Here is a 21,743-nt window from a genome sequence, read left to right on the forward strand (position 1 = left end):
TGCAACCATTATTTTTTCGTATTGCTCCTAAGGCATAGGTCTCAAACTCGATTCCTGGAGGGCCGCAGCTCTGCATAGTTTTGCTCCAACCATAATCAAACGCCGCTGATCCAACTAATCAAGGCATTCAAGACTACTAGACACTAATAAGCAGGTGTGATTTGGAGCTGGCTGGAGTTAAACTATGCAGAGCTGCGGACCTCCAGGAATTGAGTTTGAGACCACTGTCCAGAGAAATGGAATATTAAGTGAGAAAACAGTGGGTGTGGCTTGTTTTTTTTGTACTGTGATTGGATGTAAAGTAGGCATTTCATTCAGAAGGATCTAGAAAAGGGTTTTAGAAGAGATTTTACAACCTAACAGACTCCTCCTCCTCACCATTTCTGCTGTTAGCATAGCGGTGTCAAAACTGATAGTTGGTAGGGCATGGTTAAGTATGTTAGCCACGCCCAATACCTCAGACAGATGTAATCTGAGAATTTAAGAAATTAAAAGGAAGTGCATTTTCAGATTTCAATTAAATGACATGCACAGATGAATTGTTCACCACAAAACTTGCAATGTGAGCTAACAAAATCAATATGGTTAGTTTTGATTTCACTTGTACTGTAAACACAAACTCTACAGACCTGAAGGACGGACGGAGCTGCAGAAGAAAGTTTGTCCAGAGTCTTGGGAGGCGCAGGTGTTGGATGTCAGGGCAGCTTGTGGGGCGGTTCCACCTGTCTTCCGCTTGTCCCGCATCCTCCACCCTCTGCGTGCTGACAGATGGAGTCCAGAGGTTGTGATGTATTCTCAGCGCTCCTCCTCGCGGTCTGTCCCTGCAGCCCATTCTGGTCCGCTCATTTGAGCCCTTCACAGTAGCACAGGTTAAAAGCTTACACAGAAGGTCAGGACCGAATGTATGACAACAGAGTTCCTCACGTGAGCAATTAAGAAGCGTTCAATTGATTTGCAGTCGGAAATAGTGTAAGAAAGGAAAATTTAACTGGAAAAGACAAACCCTACAATCAATAAAATCAAGACTGGTTCATTGAGAAGTGAAACGTATCTAATGAATATGATTTATTTCATACTCTTTGGAACATAGAGACCTTCTTTTGTGTTAAATGGATAAAGTAAATGATTCTGGTTTTAGAGAGAGACGTCTTAACACGAGGGAGAGTAATGATATAAAATTTTTTATTCTTTAACATCAAAGTTGGTTTTCCTTGATATCAAAAAAGCCAATATATATTTTTGATCAATTCTCCTGCTTCCTTTCTTTTTTTTTACACATTCGGCTCATCGACAATGTACCAAAAAAACTCTAAAGACCAAATTATTTTGAGAATTGATTGAATTGATTTATTCTCTTACTTTAGACACAGTAAAAATTCACTTTTTGAAGATTTTTTTCCATCTTAATTATATTTACTATTGTTGCGCTTCTTTTGATGTTTTTTTTCCTAATTACATTGGATGGGCGACACAGTGGCGCAGTGGGTAGCGCTGTCGCCTCACAGCAAGGTCACTGGTTAGAGCCCCTGCGGGGTCAGTTGACACTTCTGTGTAGAGTTTGCATGTTCTCCCTGTGTTTGCGTGGGTTTCCTCCGGGTGCTCCGGTTTCTCCCACAGTCCAAAGACATGTGCTGTAGGTGAATTGGGTACGCTAAATTGTCCATCGTATATGTGTGTATATCATGGTCCTCCAGGTTGGGGGGCTGACAACCCACCTCATAAAAACTAAATGTTACGAAATACCAAGATGGTACGGCTAAATATCACTAGCTTCCCCTTAAAGTTATAACTTAACTTAGCTGAAAAAAAGGTCCGATATCCCATTTTATTTTCACTATCCATTCAGAACGGACATTCAGGTCACTCAGAAAGCAGTGAAATGATAAATGTGTGTCACTTTCTTTTGGCTGATAAGATATTCAGCCAAATACACAAGATGTCATCGCGGTCGCCGTTCTTCTGTGACTCCAGGTGATACTTCCTGGGTTTCTTCCCACCACAGCCTTGCTTTTGCTTTTCAAAATGGCAGCCGCATGAAATCAGTCTTTAGCTTTATGGCAGGCCGTTCCTGAAAATGAAAACATTTATATAGATATGTGTAGCTTTGAGTACATTCTCAGAAATAAAGGTACGCGAGCTGTTACTGGGCTGGTACCTTATCAAAAGATACAAATTCGTACATAAAAGGTTCCTATTATAACCTCAAGGGTACATGTAATAATAACAATAATAATAACAATAATAATAATAATAATATTAATAATAATTCCTTACAATTATATAGCGCTTTCTGGGTACTTAAATCGCTTTTTAAATCTCCTCATCCACCACCAGTGCGCAGCATCCACCGGGATGACGCGACAGCAGCCATTTGCGCCAGACCGCACACCACACACCAGCTGATTGGTGGAGATCAGACAGAGGGATGAAGCCAATTATGATATGGGGAGGGTTAGGAGGCCATGATGGACAGAGGCCAGTGGGCAAATTTGGCCAGGATGCCGGGGTATTAGTAACTAAAAAGTAGGTTCCTCTTAAAAGTGTTCCTCTTAAAATTTGTAGGTACTAATATATATATATTTTAGGGACCAATAGGGACCCTTCAAGTACAAATGTGTACCTTTTGAAAAGGTACCACCCCAGTGATAGCTTGTGTAGGCTACCTTTATTTCTGAGTGTAGTGAAAAGCATATTATAAATATGGTTGTGTAGTGAAAAGGATATTTTGTGATTACGCATTGTACTAACACAATTGAAAATAGGCTGAAATGTTTGAAAAGAGTGCACTTTTGATGGTCTATTGTAATAGAAGTGCTAACATTTTGCACCAAACCTGTGCTCTAGTAAAGTTAGTGTGTGTTTGTGTGTGTGTGTGTGTGTGTGTGTGTGTGTGTGTGTGTGTGTGTGTGTGTGTGTGTGTGTGTGTGTGTGTGTGTGTGTGTGTGTTTCACAAGTTGATTACAGAGCTCCAGTATATCCTTTGGGTGACTGGTCACAATAAATGTCTCAAATCCATGAGAATGAATCAGTCCTAGAGGGTCTAATGATGTTAATTTGTTGAACTTACTGCAAACCGTACAGCATGTTCATTTTAACCTATCGCGTTCATGTCGATTAATACCAGCATGTGAGTGAGGCCGTTCAACAGTCGCCAAATGAACATCAATGACTGCTGTCTCTGTGGGGAGGCAACAAGCGCCAGCACAGGAGGCAATATAAAGCCCTTAATAAACACCAGGATAAATAAATAAATAACCAAGCAACTCTAAAGGGTCCCTGAGACCTACATCTGTCTCATTTCCTGTCACGGAGTATCTCAGTTTAGTCTTGCTCCAGTTTTTTTGCAAGCGCGCACTCGTTACTAGTATGTCTGAGTTATGGCTAAGGGTCCATCTTCTGTAACAGCTATGAAACTGCTTCGTTTCGCCTCGCGTCCGTCAACACGACTCCCGCCGGATCCACAATGGCACATTAAGCAATCCTCAACTGTCCAATAAAATAGACATACTGCAGTCCTAGCTGTAGCAGTAGACACTTTCTACATAAGCGCTGTGGGTTTGCAGCCAAAAGCAGAATACCCTCAAGCCCTTTATGACGATAAAGCCAGATAGTCAGCCATTTTGGATAAAATGGACTCAGGATTCGGGAGCATGGACTGATTGTGCCGGCTCGAAGTCTCCAGCTGGGTGAAATGACAGCCTGCGAGACGCTTAGTGACCACTGACCATCACCATGACAACAGTCATAGGCATCGCAAGGCATGCTGGGAGGTCAGCACCAGACTTCCTCCCAGGGGTCCAGAGAAACACTACATTGCAAAGTCCAGATTGAAAATGCATTTTCAGCCATTCTCTGTTCACTAAGTATTGATTTGAGCACTGATATGAACCCTTGCACTACAAGGCCAAGCTGTGCTTGTTTAACATTTCATTTGTCTATTAAAAACTATCAACAGTTTTATTTCTATGCACATGTTAACTACTTGCTTTGGAGCAGGGATATTACAATTTTATAAAAAAAAAAAATTTTAAGTAACAAATTGAAGTCTATTTTAACAATCTAGGGTCAAAGTCTAAAGCGCATTGCGTAAAAGCATGTCCAAATCCACTTTTACTATTTTAAGGATGGAAAAAGTCTGCACCCTGACGCATGGTCTAACAGGGTTGTGCTTATTCTTTTAATGAGTTATGGGTGTGTTTTGAGCATAATATACATTAAACCAATTAGAGTCTCATCTCACATTCTCTTTAAGAGTCAGTTGCATCATTTTGTTAGCTATTTACATGGCCGACTTTGTAAGTGAAAAAACTGAATGCTTCACTAGCAAGAAAACAATTAAACAGGCCATCAGTACAAGGATAAAGAAAAAGACTCCTCCATTCGGCCTCTTTACTTTTACTCTTTACTTTACTTCTTTACTTCAGTGGATAAGGTAACGGTGGAAACTCACTCCACTGAAGACATCCATTAGCCTACACATCTAATTTCATTTGTTTTGCACAAAGATTTGTTTCAAAACTATTTCTAAATTCAGTTCAATTTCTGGCAAATTAATAATTGAACAATAATAATGACGTGTGGTCAAAAAACACACAAGTTATATCCAAACACACGTCATATTCTTATGCACCATATGGTGACGCATACATCTCCAAAACCCAACAGGTGGACAATTCTAAACTTGTTTTTAATAAAACAAATATATATATATATATATATATATATATATATATATATATATATATATATATATATATATATATATATATATAAAAAAAATTAATAATACTGCTAATAATAACAACAACATTATACAAATGCAATTTGTTATGAATAAACTGAAAAAAGCCTCACTGAGATGAAAGCATGGAGGCAGTGGGTTTTATATTTATATAATAAATAATAGTTTTGTAACAATTTAATCCTTTACCTTTTTTTAGATGTAAAAATATCTGCGCTGGGCTTTTAGTTAGTGTTCATGTATTTATTTATTTATTTATTTCTATTACTTTGTTGCCCTCTAAAGTTTTGCTGCTGTCTCTGTGTGGATTTAAGTAGGTTTTGTCTGTACCTGTGGATCAATGCCCGCCAACGATATAAAGATTCATGCTGCAGTGTTGTAGTAATGGGGAATTTGAGCGGCTATCAAATGCTAAGTCGTGCTCAGCCTTAGTTTGTTGTGCTTTCTTCCCACTTTTAGTTGTTCTGTAAATAAAAGCCCTAGACCGATCCATTTGTGTTTTCCCTTATTTAATGTTGTGACTGTGGTCGTAACAGTTAGTCAATGGTGCGTCTATTTCAGTTCCTCAAAATTTCAACGTGCCAACAATGTGCCCTAACACACTTCCTTTTTAGACTGGAACACCCATGAGTCCACAAAGTGGAGCAAATTAATTTGCTGTTTAAACAACATGGCACAAAAATAGCCATGAATCGCGCCATCAACTTCTTGAGTCTTATTGCACTGCGTTTATGATGGGGCTCATTAAAAACAATTTCTTAAGACGTTAAACAAACCTCCTAAAGTCCCAAGAATGTGAATATGATTATTCAACTTATTCAACATCATTTGCATGCCTTTTAAATTTCCCAGTTTGGTTCTGTTTTTGTGTGTGTCTCATTAAATGCAAATGAGGTGATGCTTTCCAGAAGAAGGCAGAGCCTTTATAAGCTATTCTGATCTCATGATCTCATGCACCCCAAAAAAAGAAATAACCAGTTTTGTGGCTGGAGAGTAATGGTAAAGAAGATGTTAAAACATCTAGAAAGTACCAGGACATTTCTAAATTGTTAGGGAATACTTTTGTTGATTAAGGTTTATTAAACTCCTCAGCTGCATTTTTATCCACCTATTACCATGCTGGATGGAAACACCAAGATGTGCATCATTTTAGAAAATGTTTATCCGCTAAGAAAAAAAATTGCATAAACTATGATGGTCATGCATTTACATAAAAAAAGGGTCATATGATTTTACTTCGACAGATTATGTGATGACAAAAATGGCAGAAAGTGACAGGTATGTTGGGTTTGACGAAGAGGTACAAACATTTTTGAATATTAAATATAAGAAAGAAGTGATGACCATTTTTGTTGTAAAACAGAGGAATGCACAAATCTAAGGAGTGTGAGCGATTCTAAAGACATTCTGGAATACTTTGCAGATCACTATTGGTTGAGTTTGGTTAAAATGGGTGGGAGCTGATCAACTGGAGCTTTTTGAACAGTTTTTTGAAAGGGGGTGGGTGTGGTTATCCGCAGGGCTTAATTTGTGCCGGAACAAGTCGGATCCGGAACCTCTGAAATCTGATCCAGCACCTCATTTTACCAATCCCTTATCTCACACAAACCACCATTTTCGTACGCAAACTGCAAAAAAAAAAAAAAAAAAAACATATCTCCTGGGACATATTTGATGCTCTCCTGTAATATATATAGCAGTATGTAATCAGAATGAGTCTGAATTTATAATAAGTGTTCGCCGCTGGTTTGCATTAGGGGAGTAAATTCTGAACACCCCGTTCAGATTTTGAAAAAAAAAACCTCACCCTGTAATGCTTCAGAAAAAATACTAATACACAGTTCTTAATGAACCCTTGTTTTAAAATGTCAACAGATCAGTCACCTTAATGACACACCATTCTCACAAAATAATATTGCACCTGATTCAGACAGAGAAAATGAAGCCATAATTACAAAGCCTGCAAAGACACGTTGCCAAGATCGTCATATCTCCTCCTTTTCTCTGTGAGGAACGAGTCAGGGGACTCTCCATCTTCAGTGAGTGTGTAATGAATCCATAGAGACACGTTTGGGCAAATAATTGAACCGTTATCATTCACGACTTAATTACACGCTCAGGGAGTAACTATGAAGTCAGCATGAGCGCCAGCATGGAGAGAGCAGAGGGATGCAGGAAAAGCAGGGGGGAAAAAAGGGTCAATCAAGTTAAAGGATAAGTTCAGCCAAAATTAATGAATATTCAGCCTTTATTAACTGAATCTACCCTCACAGTGAACTTATATGACATTAGTGAATCACGAAAGGTGTGTTTTTTATTAATAAAGTCACTGATTTTAAAATAAAGACAGCAACTGAAGACTACAGTTCTTAAATAACAAAATAAAACACTTAAAATGGGCCTACATCCAAAATGTGAGTGTGCATTTAAAAATCATTCAAGTGAAAGCAGACTACAATATCTACACAATGATGTAGCTTTGTTAGAAAACCAAAATCTTTTTGACCAAAAGTGACTGTAAAAGTCTTTGGCCACTTGTGTTTAGAATGACCCTTCAGTTTGGCAACCATGACTGGTCTCAATATGAAGTGGCTTTTATGAAGTGCCCAGATTTATCCATTTTGGAACACAGCAAAGAGAGAAAAAAAAAAGTGAGATCTAAAGTTTAGCAAAACTTTGTTTATTTCCATGCAGAAAGCTCATTCATGCCTGACAACAAAACAGAAAAAAAAAAAAAAAAGTACGTCTTTTTGAGCCGATTCCAATGTTATCTCTCGATGGAGTGGGCAATATTAGTGGTTATCAGCTGATATATATGGGTCAGTAGGGGCCTTCTGCGCCTACCAATAGGCTTAAAAAGACTGTTATCTATCATAGAGGTTAAACAGCTATAGATCACATGCGGCTGTGACCGAAAGTAATGAGAATTACTTATATTATTTACTAAATTTTCCATTTATTGTGTTTTATTAACGTCTACCCCTAGCCCAACCCTAAACCCAAAAGTCACAGTAATGTAAAAGCAGATCTAAAGGATCTGGAGTCTTCTCTATTAGTATAGCTGATTAACCACCAGAATTAATTATATCATTTATAAAATTTCTCATTAATAGTATTTTATTAATGTCTACCCCTATCCCAACCATCACAGTAATGTAAAAACAGATCTGGAGTCGTCTCTATTAGTATAGCTGATTAACAATGTGGATAGATGATAACAGTCTTCTGAGCATACTTGCAAGCACAAAAGGCTCCTACTGGCATATCAGCTGATAACCACTGATCAGGCTCATTCAATCAAGCGATAACATTCAAAGCAGGTGACATATACTAACATTTCCAGATGAAAAATATACCTGTAGAATGTTGCTGAAAGGAAAACAGAAATTTTTTTTTAGCAATGGTCATCTTTCAACAATCTAATTGGGATTTTGTGCATAAAATGTTCCCTCAGTTTCCGCCATTGCCTTCTAGCTCCTCATTTGAGAGGACAACAATTTGGGAAAAGATTATATAAAATCACTCTACTATAAAATTATGGCACCAACTGAAACATATAAAATAAATAAATTCAAATGAACTTGATATGGAAATTACAATTTCAGATGAGGATTGGGAATCAGTCTTATGCAGAATTCACAAGTCCTCTGTTTGTGCAAGACTTCTGCAGTGCAAAATTGTACATTACACTAGACAAACCTAAAGCTCTCAAAGCACTTTCAGCATATAGATCCTTCTTGTAATCGCTGTAATTCCACCCAAGCCACTCATGCACATATGTTTTGGTCATGTATAAAGCTTAGCTGCTTTTGGGACAATATTTTTTTTTAAACTATATCTATTTTTTTGGGGTATACCATCACTCCTTGCCCATGGATTGCCATTTTTAGAATTTTGCCCATGTCATATAATATTACAAAGATACAATCTGATTGCTTTTATTGTGCTCCTGATCTGTTAGGTCCTCTTCTTCCTAAAGTTGGAAAAAATTAAGATATAAGATAATTTGGGGCCCATTTAGGAAATATATGCAAGAACATGTTTTAATGTCAAATATAGACCAAGTCCTTGTTCCAGCCAATTTATGCTTTTTCTGTGCAAAGTAAAGTGTATTGTTTGATTGTACAATTGTAGTTTTTATAAAGCCACATTATTATTTACCTTTTATTTATTGGTATGTTTTTTGTTTGGTTTTTTTCATTGTATGAGGTTTAGTTGATACTATCTATACTTTTTGAAATATAATTGTTGTCTTTTTTTTTTTTTACAGTTATTTGCCATAAGTCATTTTTTTTTCTTTTTTAAATGTTATAAAAAAAATGATCATATTGGTTCCCAAAGAATGAAATCATGCACTGCCCTACATTTTATTTCAAGTGCATGTACGCCAAGATAGCAGAAAAAAAATCTCAACTTCTATTTCAAAGCGACTTCAACTCTTTCTGATTTTGATTGTTTAAAAGCAGCTTTATAAAAAATGCTTTTTATAATACAATGAAATCTTTTCACATTTACTTGTTTGTTAGTAGCGGAAGTAGTAATAGTTAAATAAACCTAGCGCAGTGAATGGGAGAGTACAACAAATACATTTTTTTATAATCCTATTTGCTGCATATTGGTGTTTATGACATTCAGAAAAATGAAGAAAGTGACTGATAATGGCAGCCAGAAGAGAGAACAACATCAAATTTACTCTCGCTATAGACACTGCGTTACAAACACATAGGATAAGCAGTGATTAATTTTTTTGTAATTTGATGCAACGATCATATAATACCTACATAAATACATAGAGATTTTCATACGTTTTTTTTTTATCTAATCTTTCAAAAAAATTAAGATCATGACGACTGTTAAATGCATCATAACAATCTTGTGAAAAAGGTCTATAAATATTGTGAAAGTGCCATACAAATAAACTTGAATTAAATCAGAGCATCCAATTGAGCAAACCCCTGTAATCTTGACATGTTAACTACCTCACAAGTCATTTTAAACCCCTTAACAAAAGGCATGACTCAAGTGTAGGATAAACTGGATTATGCACTTTTCTTGCAGCAGCAGCCTCTGTGTCATCAGCTGGCCCACACGGAATCTGCACCCACAGAAATGTGCATATTGAATTGGAATAGCATTGTAAACCTCAAATAAAAAAGTTGAACATATTTACATTTAATTTTCAGTTTTAGATACTATAAGGGTTTCTGCATTTTTTGTCCAAATTTAACAAAATATTATTTTTCAGATGCCACTCTCATGCTAAGTTCACACCAAACATGGAGCTTCACACAGATTTTTGGCTCGAGTTAAATTAATTGAATTTGTGCAACTGAGATGATATTTGCCTCTATTTGGAGTTTGCATTGACTTCTATGTAATTTACCCTCACAAATACTTAAATTCCACGTTTAGTGTGAACTAAGCAAGGGCCAGTATAAGATTCTGACGGTATGATAATCTTGGATTATAGTACCATGGTTTCACGGTATCGTGATTACTGCTCTAAAATCTATTCTTTTTAAATGTCTGGGTAAAAAACAAAAGCTTTTTCTCCTTTGAACACAATGAGAAACATTTAAAATATTTTGGAACAATAAGCATGTCAGGCTAAATAATTTAAATGAAATCACAGATTTAATTTTAAAACAGAATCTTTGGATATCTTTTCTGTTATTCTGCGTCCAAAATTGTCTACTACTTAGTAGGTACTGCATTTGAATTTAAATGTATTATGTTTTATCACCAAATTACTAAATATGTTCATGTGGAGTGGTTTCATTGTAAATAAACAGTTGAAACGGTTAGTAATATGTTTATTATTATTATTTACAAAGAAGAGAATAACAGTATATATTAGAAAGGCTGCAAATAAATTAGCAAACAATTTAGCCTATTCAAAATAATAGATATTATAAAGAAATTAAATAAAGTTATTGAATCTTATTAACCTTTTCTTCATTGTATAACTTAAACATTCTCATAAAAGAGCAGCGAATGAATCTCTCATTAAGATTTTTTGTTTGATCACATTAAATAACAGAAGTGTCACTTTAAAAATGCACACATCTATAATGAAATCATTCGATTGCTTTCCTAACTTTTTAGTGTTCTATGTAGTATGGAAGTATGCGATTTCGGACACAGCCTATATGTTGTGTTGCAAGAACCAAAATTGAATTGTTTATTTTGAAAAAATAAATAAATAAAAATCATGAGAAACACATTAAGTAATGTTTGCTTTATTGTCTGCAATGAAATGCAAGCCAAAGTAAATTTAGAAATCACTTCTTTTCTTTTTTTTATATATGTGTTTTCTATATTGTGCCAACTTTTTCTGACTTGATATTGTATAAAAAAAATTGACATATCGTAAAATCTTGACATACCACCCAGCTTTTTCACATATCATATTACACGGCCATGTTAAATTCACAGAAACAATATCAATATCAGGAGATGTGTGTGTTGGCTGTGTTTTCAGGTGAACGCTGGCAGGCAGAGACTGCTATAGCATGACGCTAATCAGCTGCTGGCACCGCTGACCAAACGGGTGGTCCGGTCTGGCACGACAGAACCCCAGGACTGTGGTGCTCGGTTTGAAGTTTAATGATGCCAGCTGCCGGCTCTGCCAGCCTGGAGGCACTAACGATCTGGCGGTGCCAGCGCAGAGGCACCTGGACGCTAGGCACGCCGCAGCACGGACGGGAAGGAGGAGCTACCACGAGCCCATGATGGGGCCATGTGCCGCGGAGGGGCTCGATCGCTCTTTGAAGAGTAACCCTCCCATTTCCATATTTCATTACACGCAGCTGAGCGACAGAGCCCCAGCCAGATGTTCTATTTTGAGCTATTTAAATTTTGACCTGCTTCTTTTCCCCGCGTCTGTCTGTGAAGAAGGAGAAGAAAAAGATGGAGGGGTTTCAATCAACAACAACAGCACAGATGCCAAGATAGAATGCTGGTGCGGATTGTTGTGCCTGTTTTCCGCACAATCAGTTGATATTAACCTGGGACCAGACTGACAAAGGAGACGAAGATTTAACCCTGTTTAACATCAGTCTGTCCAGACATCTGTGGAGAGTTATTTTCAGGTGTCTCTCTCTCTCTTGCACACACACACACACACCAGCATCTTATTCCACTGAGCTATTCGCTTGATAAATGTGTTTGTTCACTCATGCCCTAATATTTTAATTAGTTTATTGAGTTTTTGTTTATTCCCATTCAATTTCAAACCTGTTTGTTTTGTTGTTGCTCGCCCACACCTTCATGAATCATTGAGCAGCGTATTTTAATCAGTAATCAACGTTATTAGCTCACTGTTGATTTTTATTGCTCAGAGTTGGCTCTTTCGAAGCTCCGGAGACTTAATGGAGCTCTGAAATAGGCATCAATTTTTTTTTCCTCAGACATTTCCAATAAAGTCCCTTAGGAGAAATAAAAAAAGAATTGTTGTTTACAAAAAAGTAGAGAACAGAGCTGCGATAATCCAAGCAGAGTAGTTATGAAATAGAGATGAAAAATCTGACCTTTGCATAATTTGAAATCTTAGTGAATTTGAGCCAAGTCTGAGACATCTTCTCTAAATCACTAGACTACAAACATGGCACGAGCTGACAAAAACAAACAACTGAGATTAAAGAGATCATCTTTGTGACATTTTCACTAAGGTCAGTAGGAATAGCATCTCTCCTAAAAGGTAATATTTTCAAATTAACAAAGATCAATGCAACATATAAAGATATGCTGTTTTTGTTTTTTAAACATTTACTGCTCCACACCTTTCCAAGGTGTTCATGTAGATTAATGTAAATACTCTTTAAATTCCAGTTTCTTCATTTGAAGTGAATAGAGTGAATTTACTGTGGGATCCCACAAGATTTTCCTATAGTGTTCCAAGAACTCTTATGTGCTGTTTGGGATGTTTTCATCCACTCTGGGGTCATTTTGAGTCTTAATTTGGCCATAACTTTATCTGCGTTTAAGCAAATTGAATGATTTTTTGGTGACAAATCTTATTTTGACACATATTTTGAGAATGCTTAGAATTTATTTTAAATGTACTACCCATTTGTGATGTTCGGGATGAAAACATCCACTTAATTAAACTGCTGTAAAATTGTTGTCATTTATTTATTTATTTATTTGCATAAATCTGTTAATCAACCTCAGTCCTGATCAAAACTACTAAATTGTTTAGAAAATTACAGGATTTTAACTCTTTGCCAAGTCCACAAATGAGTTCACTGATTTAGAGAAAAAAAAAATTAACACAAAAGGACGTATTTTTAATATAAAAAGTAATTGTGGGCTGGATTTTTTTCCTTTTATCAAAGTCTTGGACATGTGAAACAACATTGCCTTTGATGCATCGTTTTTTATTACATTTTCATTTTTTTTATGCCCTAACTTACGGTTGGTGGCTGTTTTTGTTATTTTTTCAGCAGTTTAACTTAGTGGATGTTTTCATCCCGAACATAACAAAAGGATAGTAAATTTGAACAGTGCACAAGGGTTAATAACGATGATTTTCAATTCATGAGTGAAATAATGTCTATGGTGAAAAATATTACAGCATGTGAACATTTTACTCTACAACATAAACTGCTGATTCTTTTACTTACTCAGACTCAGTTACTTATTAGAAAAATAACTTTTTTCAAATTACATCTTCAAAATATAATTTTCGATAAGTGAGAGTGTAATTATGTAAACAAAACGTCAATTACTGGGGTGACATGGTGGCTCAGAGGTTAGCACTGTCGCCTCACAGCAAGGTCCCTGCTGGGTTAGTTGACATTTGTGTTGAGTTTGCATGTTCTCCCCATGTTGGCGTGGGTGTCCTCCGGGTGCTCAGGTTTCCCCTACAGTCCAAAGACATGCACTATAGGTTAATTAGATTAACTAAATTGGCCGTAGCGTATGAGTGTGTATGGATGTTTCCCAGTAATGGGTTGCAGATGGAAGGGCATTCGCTGTGTAAAACATGTGCTGGATAAGTTGACGGTTCATTCCTCTGTGGTGACCCCTGATGAATAAAGGGATTACGTCGAAGGAAAATTAATGAATTAATGTATAACTGTGTGAACGCAAGAGTGTACGGGTGTTACCCAGTACTGGGTTGCAGCTGTAAGGGCATCCGCTGTGTAAAACATATGGAATAGTTGCCGGTTCATTCTGATAAATGTTTGTTAAGAACAGGCTAGAAGCACATTATTTTCATAGAATGACAATGATTGTTCACTTGTATGAAACTCTTTTGAATTCCTCTCCTAGTCGTTCCTAAATCTAAATTCCCAGCAGAAAGCTACTAAATAAAATGTTGCTTAATGACATGACTTCTATTTTACTGAGTTAATTCACACTGTTTAAGCCAGACTAATAAGATTTTGACTTTAAAATGTAAAAGCACAATGTTCTCCTATACACTTTCAGAGCATAAACAAATGCTTTAGTCTTCCATATTGCTTTCTATAGTCTCTTTTTGTGTTCATATGTACACTTTAACCATATTTTGCAATATTAGCTCAAAAGATCAGCCCACACATGGAAGTCCATATAGTCGTCAAAAGTGGACATACAAGATTAAAACAGCAAGTAAAGAGAATGTTTATCTCTCATCTACTTGTGACCCCATCAACCAATTTGCATTTCGTTGAGTCAATCAAAACAATACAGGAAGCCCAGGCCAGCAGGAGATCAGACAAAACATCTAATCTTTGCAAACACAAACACTATTGCTCAATTTCTACGCCTATACAACAAAATTTTTTTTTAATATTTTTCTGTACTCGGATAAAAGGAACTAATTTTAAAATTCATCTAGAGTTAGGTAGTTGAGTTTGCCATTTTTTAATCCATTCATCTAATCTCCGAGTCTGGTGGGAGAAATTTTATCTTAGCTTAGCATAAATCATTTAATTAGCATCTCACTCATAATATAAAAAATATTTTGATCATTTTAACATTTTAAAACTTGACTCATCTGTTTTTTTTGTTGTTGTTTTTTTATAGTTATTTTTTCAGGGTTTTCACCTTTATTTTTGATAGGACAGGAAAGAATTGACAGGAAAGCATGGGGAGCAGAGAGAGGGGAAGGATCGGCATAGGACCGCGAGGCGGAATCAAACCCGGGTCGCCGCGAGCACCGGAGTGCATATGTCGACACACTAACCACTACACCACTGGCGCCGACGACTCTTTAGTCTTCAGTCACATCAGTAAAAAATTGCTATTTTCTACGTCAGTATAGCTAAGAACTACACGCTCATTTAAGTGTAACCAAGGAACTTTGCGTACCAACCTAAACATTCTATTACCGCTGCAGACACAATGACATTACGCAGCACCAGAAAATAGTCCCCAGCTTGTTAACCAGGTGTGTAATATAAGTGTGCTGCAGTGATATGCTAATGATCCAATCTAATTCAATGACTTATGCTAAGCTAAGCTAAAAGTGCTCCCGTCAGAGCCAGAGATTAAAAAAAAATTGTAAATCTCAACTGTTTAACTCTAAGAGAGTCATGAAATGAGCATATTTCCTCCAAAATAGTGGAGTGTTCTTTTAAGATCACCTCACTCACAGTACCTTCTCGCAACACACATACATACAGTACACACTGAACTCTGATGTCATTCTCAGGCTAATGTCTGCAGGCTAATGTACTGCACCACCTCGCAGCCATTAATATGGATTTGATCCTGGGATCACGCAACACCCAATACAGCCCTAAACTGCAGGGACACGGCTGACCTTTGTAGTAGTGTGTGTGAGAGAGATGGAGAGAGCGGGATAAAGAGAATCTCATTTCCATGAACCACTGTCGTCTGCACCCAGCAATGAAGCACTGTCCCTCAAAATATCACATCCGACAAGCCAACACCTCATTCTGAAGCATGATATCTGCTCCACACATGATCCAGTCACACGAAAAGCAGAACACCGTGTGCCTGAAGCGCAGATGAGAGGTGCTGTCAACATTTGAGGCCATCCATCACTGTAACCCAATCAACTTTAAGTGCTCACTTTAATCCAATCAGTCACAAGCACACTCGGCGCATAATCCAATCGAAACAGGGCCATTCCCAGACGACTATCTACTCCACCTGTCAGCAACACTGAGCATGTGTCAGGCAGGGTTTCTGATTGGCTCCGGTAATCTGAGGCTATTGGACAGCAGGTCAGGTCGGGAAAGGTCATGTCAAAAGTAATGACTTTAAATTAAATTCACACTGTCGGTGACACAAACTACAAAAGTGGAAAAACAGAGATGTCTTTTGACTAGCATGATTTGATTATTGGAATGTGAAAATACTTATGTTGTTTGGTAGTATAATTAAAAACTATTTCTGACATGTACACTACCTGACAAAAGTCTTGTCACCTATCTAAGTTTTAGGAACAAAAATAATAGGTTGACTTCTTGTTGATCATTTTGTATCAGAAGTGGCTTAAATGAAAGGCGAAGGCCTCTAGATTATTCCTATTTTACCAAAATAAAATATGATCATGTCTTGATTTTTAATTATTTAGGACAGTAAGGTCAGAGTTTACTTAAACAAAAGTCCTGTCACTTAACAGAAATAACGTCCAGTATAGAATATAAAGTCAGGGTGCAGTGGAAAAATAATCCATATTGTGTATGACTCCCATGGGCTTGGATGATTGCATCCATACATCTCTGCAAGGACTCAAATAACGTATTAATAAAGTCATCTGGAATGGCAAAGAAAGCCTCTTGCAGGACTCCCAGAGTTCATCAAGATTCTTTGGATTCATCTTCAATGCCTCCTCCATCTTATCCTTGACATGCTCAATAATGTTCATATCCAGTGACTGGGCTGGCCAATTCTGGAGCTCCTTGACTTTTTTGCTTTCAAGAACTTTGATGTAGAGGCTGTAGTATGAGAAGGAGCGCTATATAGCTAAAGAGTTAATTTGCGCTCTCCTGTGTTTTGCAGTGTATTGGGCAGCACAAATGTCTTGATACCATCTCATACCTCATACCAGATCTTGCATACGCCCCATACCGAATGTAACCCCAAACCATGATTTTTCCTTCACCAAACTTGACTGATTTCTGTGAGAATCTTGGGTCTATGCGGGTTCTAATAGGTCTTCTGTAGTATTTGTGATGATTGGGATACAGTTCAACATATGATTTATCAGCAAAAAAGTCTACCACTTTTCCAAAAGATCAACTAGAAGTCAAGTTACTATTTGTAGCTTTTACAACTGGGATCAATGACAAGACTTTTGTCAGGTAGTGTATGAATATCCTGTGAATGTATAAAAAGGACAGTTCACCCCAAAATTTTAATTTTGTCATCATTTACTCATCTTTCACTTGTTCTAAACAACTTGAATGTGGCTAACTATTTGTACATAATAGTACACATTTCGGGGTAAACTATCCCTCGTCTTTTCCCATGTTTTTAGATGAATCTTTTAAAAATATTTTTAGGCTTCGTACACTTACTGACCAAGGAATTAGAGATTGCCAAAAGGTTTAATAAAATACTAAATTAATTTAAATAAAATAATAATTTAATAATAATATAGTAAAGTTATAATTAACTAAAAATCACAGTTCAGAACACATGATTTTTTTGAGTCATTGTGAATTTCAACCATTAGTGTGATTTTTTTTTTTTTTTTACTCAGATGTGTTTTTAAGAGCTGTGACTGAACAATTTAGAGCTATTTTACAATACTTGGGAACAAGAAATTTTTTAATTTGTCACTTTAACAAAGATTAATTGGGTTTCATTAATTATCAAATAAATCCTGTAGTGTTATTTTAGATTTGATTGTTGAATTTCTTTACCTCGAAATTGTAGTATTCCACCAAAAAAATCATAAAGCACTGTTTATTTCATTTTTATCTGTGCTTTAATTTTAATTACATTTATTATATTTATGCAGATGCACTCCCCTACAAAATCATCACGATCAATGTAAATTCTTCAGAAACAGTTACTTAAGGCATATTGTGAGATTATATTCATATCGCTATACAGTTGAAGTCAGAATTATTAGAATTATTAGCCCCCTGTTTATTTTTTCCCCCAATTTCTGTTTAGCGAAGAGAAGATTTTTTTCAACACATTTCTAGACATAATAGTTTTAATAACTCATCTCTAATAGCTGATTTATTTTATCTTTGCCATGATGACAGTAAATAATATTTGATTAGATATTTTTCAAGACACTTCTATACAAAATATAATTTTATAATTCTATATAAAGTGACATTTAAAGGCTTAACTAAGGTAATTAGTTTAAATAGGCAGGTTAGGGTAATTCGCCAAGTTATTGTATAGCAATGGTTTGTTCTGACCATAAAATATATATTTTTTGAAATAACAAATAAGACTTTCTCCAGAAGAAAAAATATTATCAGACATACTGTAAAAAATTCCTTGCCCTGTAAAACATGATTTGGGAAATATTTTTAAAAAAGAAGAAAAAAATTCAAAGGGGGCTAAGAGTTTTGAAATTATTTATATTAATTTCCCATTTCTTCACTGTTTAGCTTGTGGATCATGCCGTTGTTTTTCTCCAAAAGTCTGTGATGTGATGAGCATATAAATAAATAAATTTTGTTGTTAATTATAAACATTGTGCCAATCATCTGAATGTTGTGGAGGAACTCGCCTCTGGGGTGTTTCATGTTAAAATGACACAACCCAATTTCATGTGGAACAGATGCTTTAACAATCTTCAGCTAAATAGAAATTATGTTGATCGCATTATTTCTTTTAAACATTTGGGTTCGGTATTATCAACAAAAACAATTTATATTAAAAGAAAGAAAAAAAAAACTTACCCAGAGGAATAATATTTGAACACTGCACCCATCCAGCACAAGTATATCTTAATTAAACGCATGTCTGTGAGCATGCGGTGGATAAGAGACAATAGCGTTGTTTCACAACTAATTACAGGCAATAAACATAGTTAATGCCGATGTTTGTTTAATGAACTGAATCTCGCAAGCTCAAGAGCATTTGGTGGATACAGACTATTAAACCTTGCCATTTGATCAATCAGATTTTACATAAATTGATTAACAGCAATTTTAGCTACACTTCTAAATGATATTTACTCTAACATTACGATCCAGGCAATATAATAAAAGTTATTTGTGAGCTGAGAAAACACAAAATTCACCACGATCTCTGAAAGCTTTATTTCTTCATATTATATTTACCCATCAATCCACCCTTCTATCATCAAGACAATCAGTTTCAACTCGACTTAAGCTCGATAAATATGCAAGTAGAGACTAATAAAAAAGTTTAAGGAAGGCAAAGGCACAGAACTTCCAGTGAAACTTCTCTAAATGGTGAACAAACATTAATGAGATTGATGTGTTCTTTCTAAAAATGAACAGCTCCGCACAAACCTAAAGAAACACAGTGTGCTGCCGATGACTGAATTTAATGGCTGTAGCTTCTTCTGAAAGTATCTTTTGAAAGTGCTAAATATAAAAAGACATTAATTTGTTAATGTTGACATTTATTATCTAAAAATGTGAGGTACGGTCTTCAATTTTCACAATGTCTGTGGGTAAATGTAATTAGTAAGAATTACTTTTCTGCTTAAAAAGAAAGTAGGGATTACTTTTCATTTTTAGGTAATTTAGTTACAGTTACTTATAATGTATTTGCCTTAAACACTGTACATAAATTCGGTAATTTATATATAAACCAGGGTGGCACGGTCGCTCAGAGGATAGCACTCTCCTTACAGCAAGAAGGTCACTGGTTTGAGACCTAGCTGAGCCAGGTGACATTTCTGTGTGGAAATTGCATGTTCTCCCCATATTCGAAGGTTTTCTCTGGGTGCCCCAGTTTACCCCACAGTCCAAAGACATGTGCTATAAGTGAATTTGGTTCACAAAATTGGCCTTAGTGCATGAGAGTGTGTGTGAATGTGAGAGTATGGGTGTTTCCCAGTACTGGGTTGAGGCTGGAAGGACATCTGCTGCGTAAAACACAGGCCGGAATATTTGACGGTTCACTTGGCTGTGGCAGCCCCAGATAAAAAAGTGACTAAGCCGAAGAAAAATGAATGGATGAATGTATAAATCAGTTGAGAGAAGCCAATCAACTTTTTTTTTTTTTTTTGGTATTCAAATTTAATTAGCAGAATAATTAAACTTTTCAACTAAAGAAGGTTAGATGATTCTAGATGGTTGCACATGCTTAAAAAAGAATTGAGTGGGAAATTAGGTGTAATTCTGAGAATTCATTCATTCATTCATTTCCTTCTCGGCTTAGTCCCTTTATTAATCCGGGGTCGCCACAGCAGAATGAACCGCCAACTTCTCCAGCAAGTTTTTACGCAGCGGATGCCCTTCCAGCCGCATCCCATCTCTGGGAAACATCCACACACACACACACACACACACTCATACACTACGGACAATTTAGCCTACCCAATTCACCTGTACCGCATGTCTTTGGACTGTGGGGGAAATCGGAGCACCCGGAGGAAACCCACGCGAAGGCAGGGAGAACATACAAACTCCACACAGAAACGCCAACTGAGCCGAGGTTCGAACTAGCGACCCAGCGACCTTCTTGCTGTGAGGCGATAGCACTACCTACTGCGTCACTGCCTTGCCCAAAACCATGTATATATTGTTTTAAAATAACAATGTACAATCGTCTTTCCCTTGTTTTCCTTCCCTAATCTTCAGTACCAATCTGTATCCATCTCGAATATTTCTGATGTATCACTGATTTTGTGTTATATTATAAATAAACAAATAAATAAATATTTTCTATAGGAATTAATAGTTAACTTAAAATACTGTCTATGCATTGAGATTTATTTGGATTTTAAGCAGTGACAGTTATAACGGTGCTACAAATAAACAGTGTTACTAATGGCGATACTTTTTTCAGTAACGATTAAGCAAATTAATTACCGTTTCACTCGCTACAATGCTGTTACTGTTACTGACAATTAAATTTACGTTACTATAATGGAGAACACTGAAGCGGTTTTCAAGAGAGCAGCATCTCTCTCAGCCAAAGAATCTCTCTTTCTCTGGGGGGTGTGTGTGTCTGTGTGAGAGATTGGGGTCGGGGCGGGACACATTACTAGGCCCACACGGAATCTGCATGCGAAGAATTCCGCAGATTTCCACAGATTTTTAGCCCATCATTGATTCTGTTTAATTACCTGTGTAAATGTGTGTATATTTATGCAGTTTTTTAATTAATTTTCGTATTATTATTGACTAATATAAAAATATTCATGATTTAACAATATAGTTTGTAAAGTAATTTTTTTGTCTTTTAGTAGAAATATTATATGAGAGACTTGCTTTGTTTACTAAATAAAGTGGATCTAATTAGATTTGCATTGTAAACTTAAAAAAAAGGTTAAAAGGTATTACTTTTTAATTTTTATGCATTAAGGTTTTAGTTACGATACACCCAAAATCATTCCGCATAAATCCACAGATTTTTAACACAAATTCTGCGCAGAAATAGCAATAAAAGTCTGCAGATTCCATCTGGCTCCAAATATAACCAACCAGTGATGACGATTGGTGTGTCTGTGAACGTGGTGTAACTAAGAGCGTAATGATTGGCTTAGATAGAGTACATTTTCGTTGTTGGCCAGTCAGAGGCAGAGTAGTGCGTATTCACACAAGCACATGCACATTTAGTTGCACACACACCAACCACCAGCGCTGCGTCCCAATTTGCACATTTATACTACACACTAAAAGTATGTGCTTTTTTTTGGTAAAAAAAAAAAAGTATATCTTTTTTTTTCTTCTTTTTTTTTGAGTAAAGCTGCATCCCAAATGGCACACTATACATTTATGCACTATGTACTTGTGCACTTTACACACAACAGCATAGTATATAAAACTTGAGTCGTCCCAAACGGAACACTAACATTTTTTTAAATATAAATACAGAAATTCAAAGCATATCCTGATGATGTTTGACTGTTGCCAAATCCGCGGGAGGCGGT

The 21,743-nt window shown here is 36.2% G+C and overlaps 2 long non-coding RNA genes across 2 annotated transcripts in view; one reads left to right on the forward strand and one right to left on the reverse strand.

The window, feature by feature from the left end:
- The window catches only part of LOC147845592 (uncharacterized), a 344,082-nt gene that overhangs the window by 69,486 nt on the left and 252,853 nt on the right, over nt 1-21,743 (forward strand). The gene's annotated exons all lie outside the window — the stretch shown is intronic.
- LOC147845593 (uncharacterized) overlaps nt 630-21,743 on the reverse strand; it is a 31,093-nt gene continuing 9,979 nt past the window's right edge. The window contains exon 4 of the long non-coding RNA XR_015480656.1: nt 630-2,068. This is a non-coding gene — a long non-coding RNA (uncharacterized LOC147845593). The remainder of the gene's footprint in view (nt 2,069-21,743) is intronic.

Source organism: Danio rerio, chromosome 3 (assembly GCF_052040795.2).
Source record: "Danio rerio strain M-AB ecotype USA chromosome 3, GRCz13ab, whole genome shotgun sequence".
In the NCBI taxonomy this organism is placed as follows: Eukaryota; Metazoa; Chordata; class Actinopteri; order Cypriniformes; family Danionidae; genus Danio; species Danio rerio.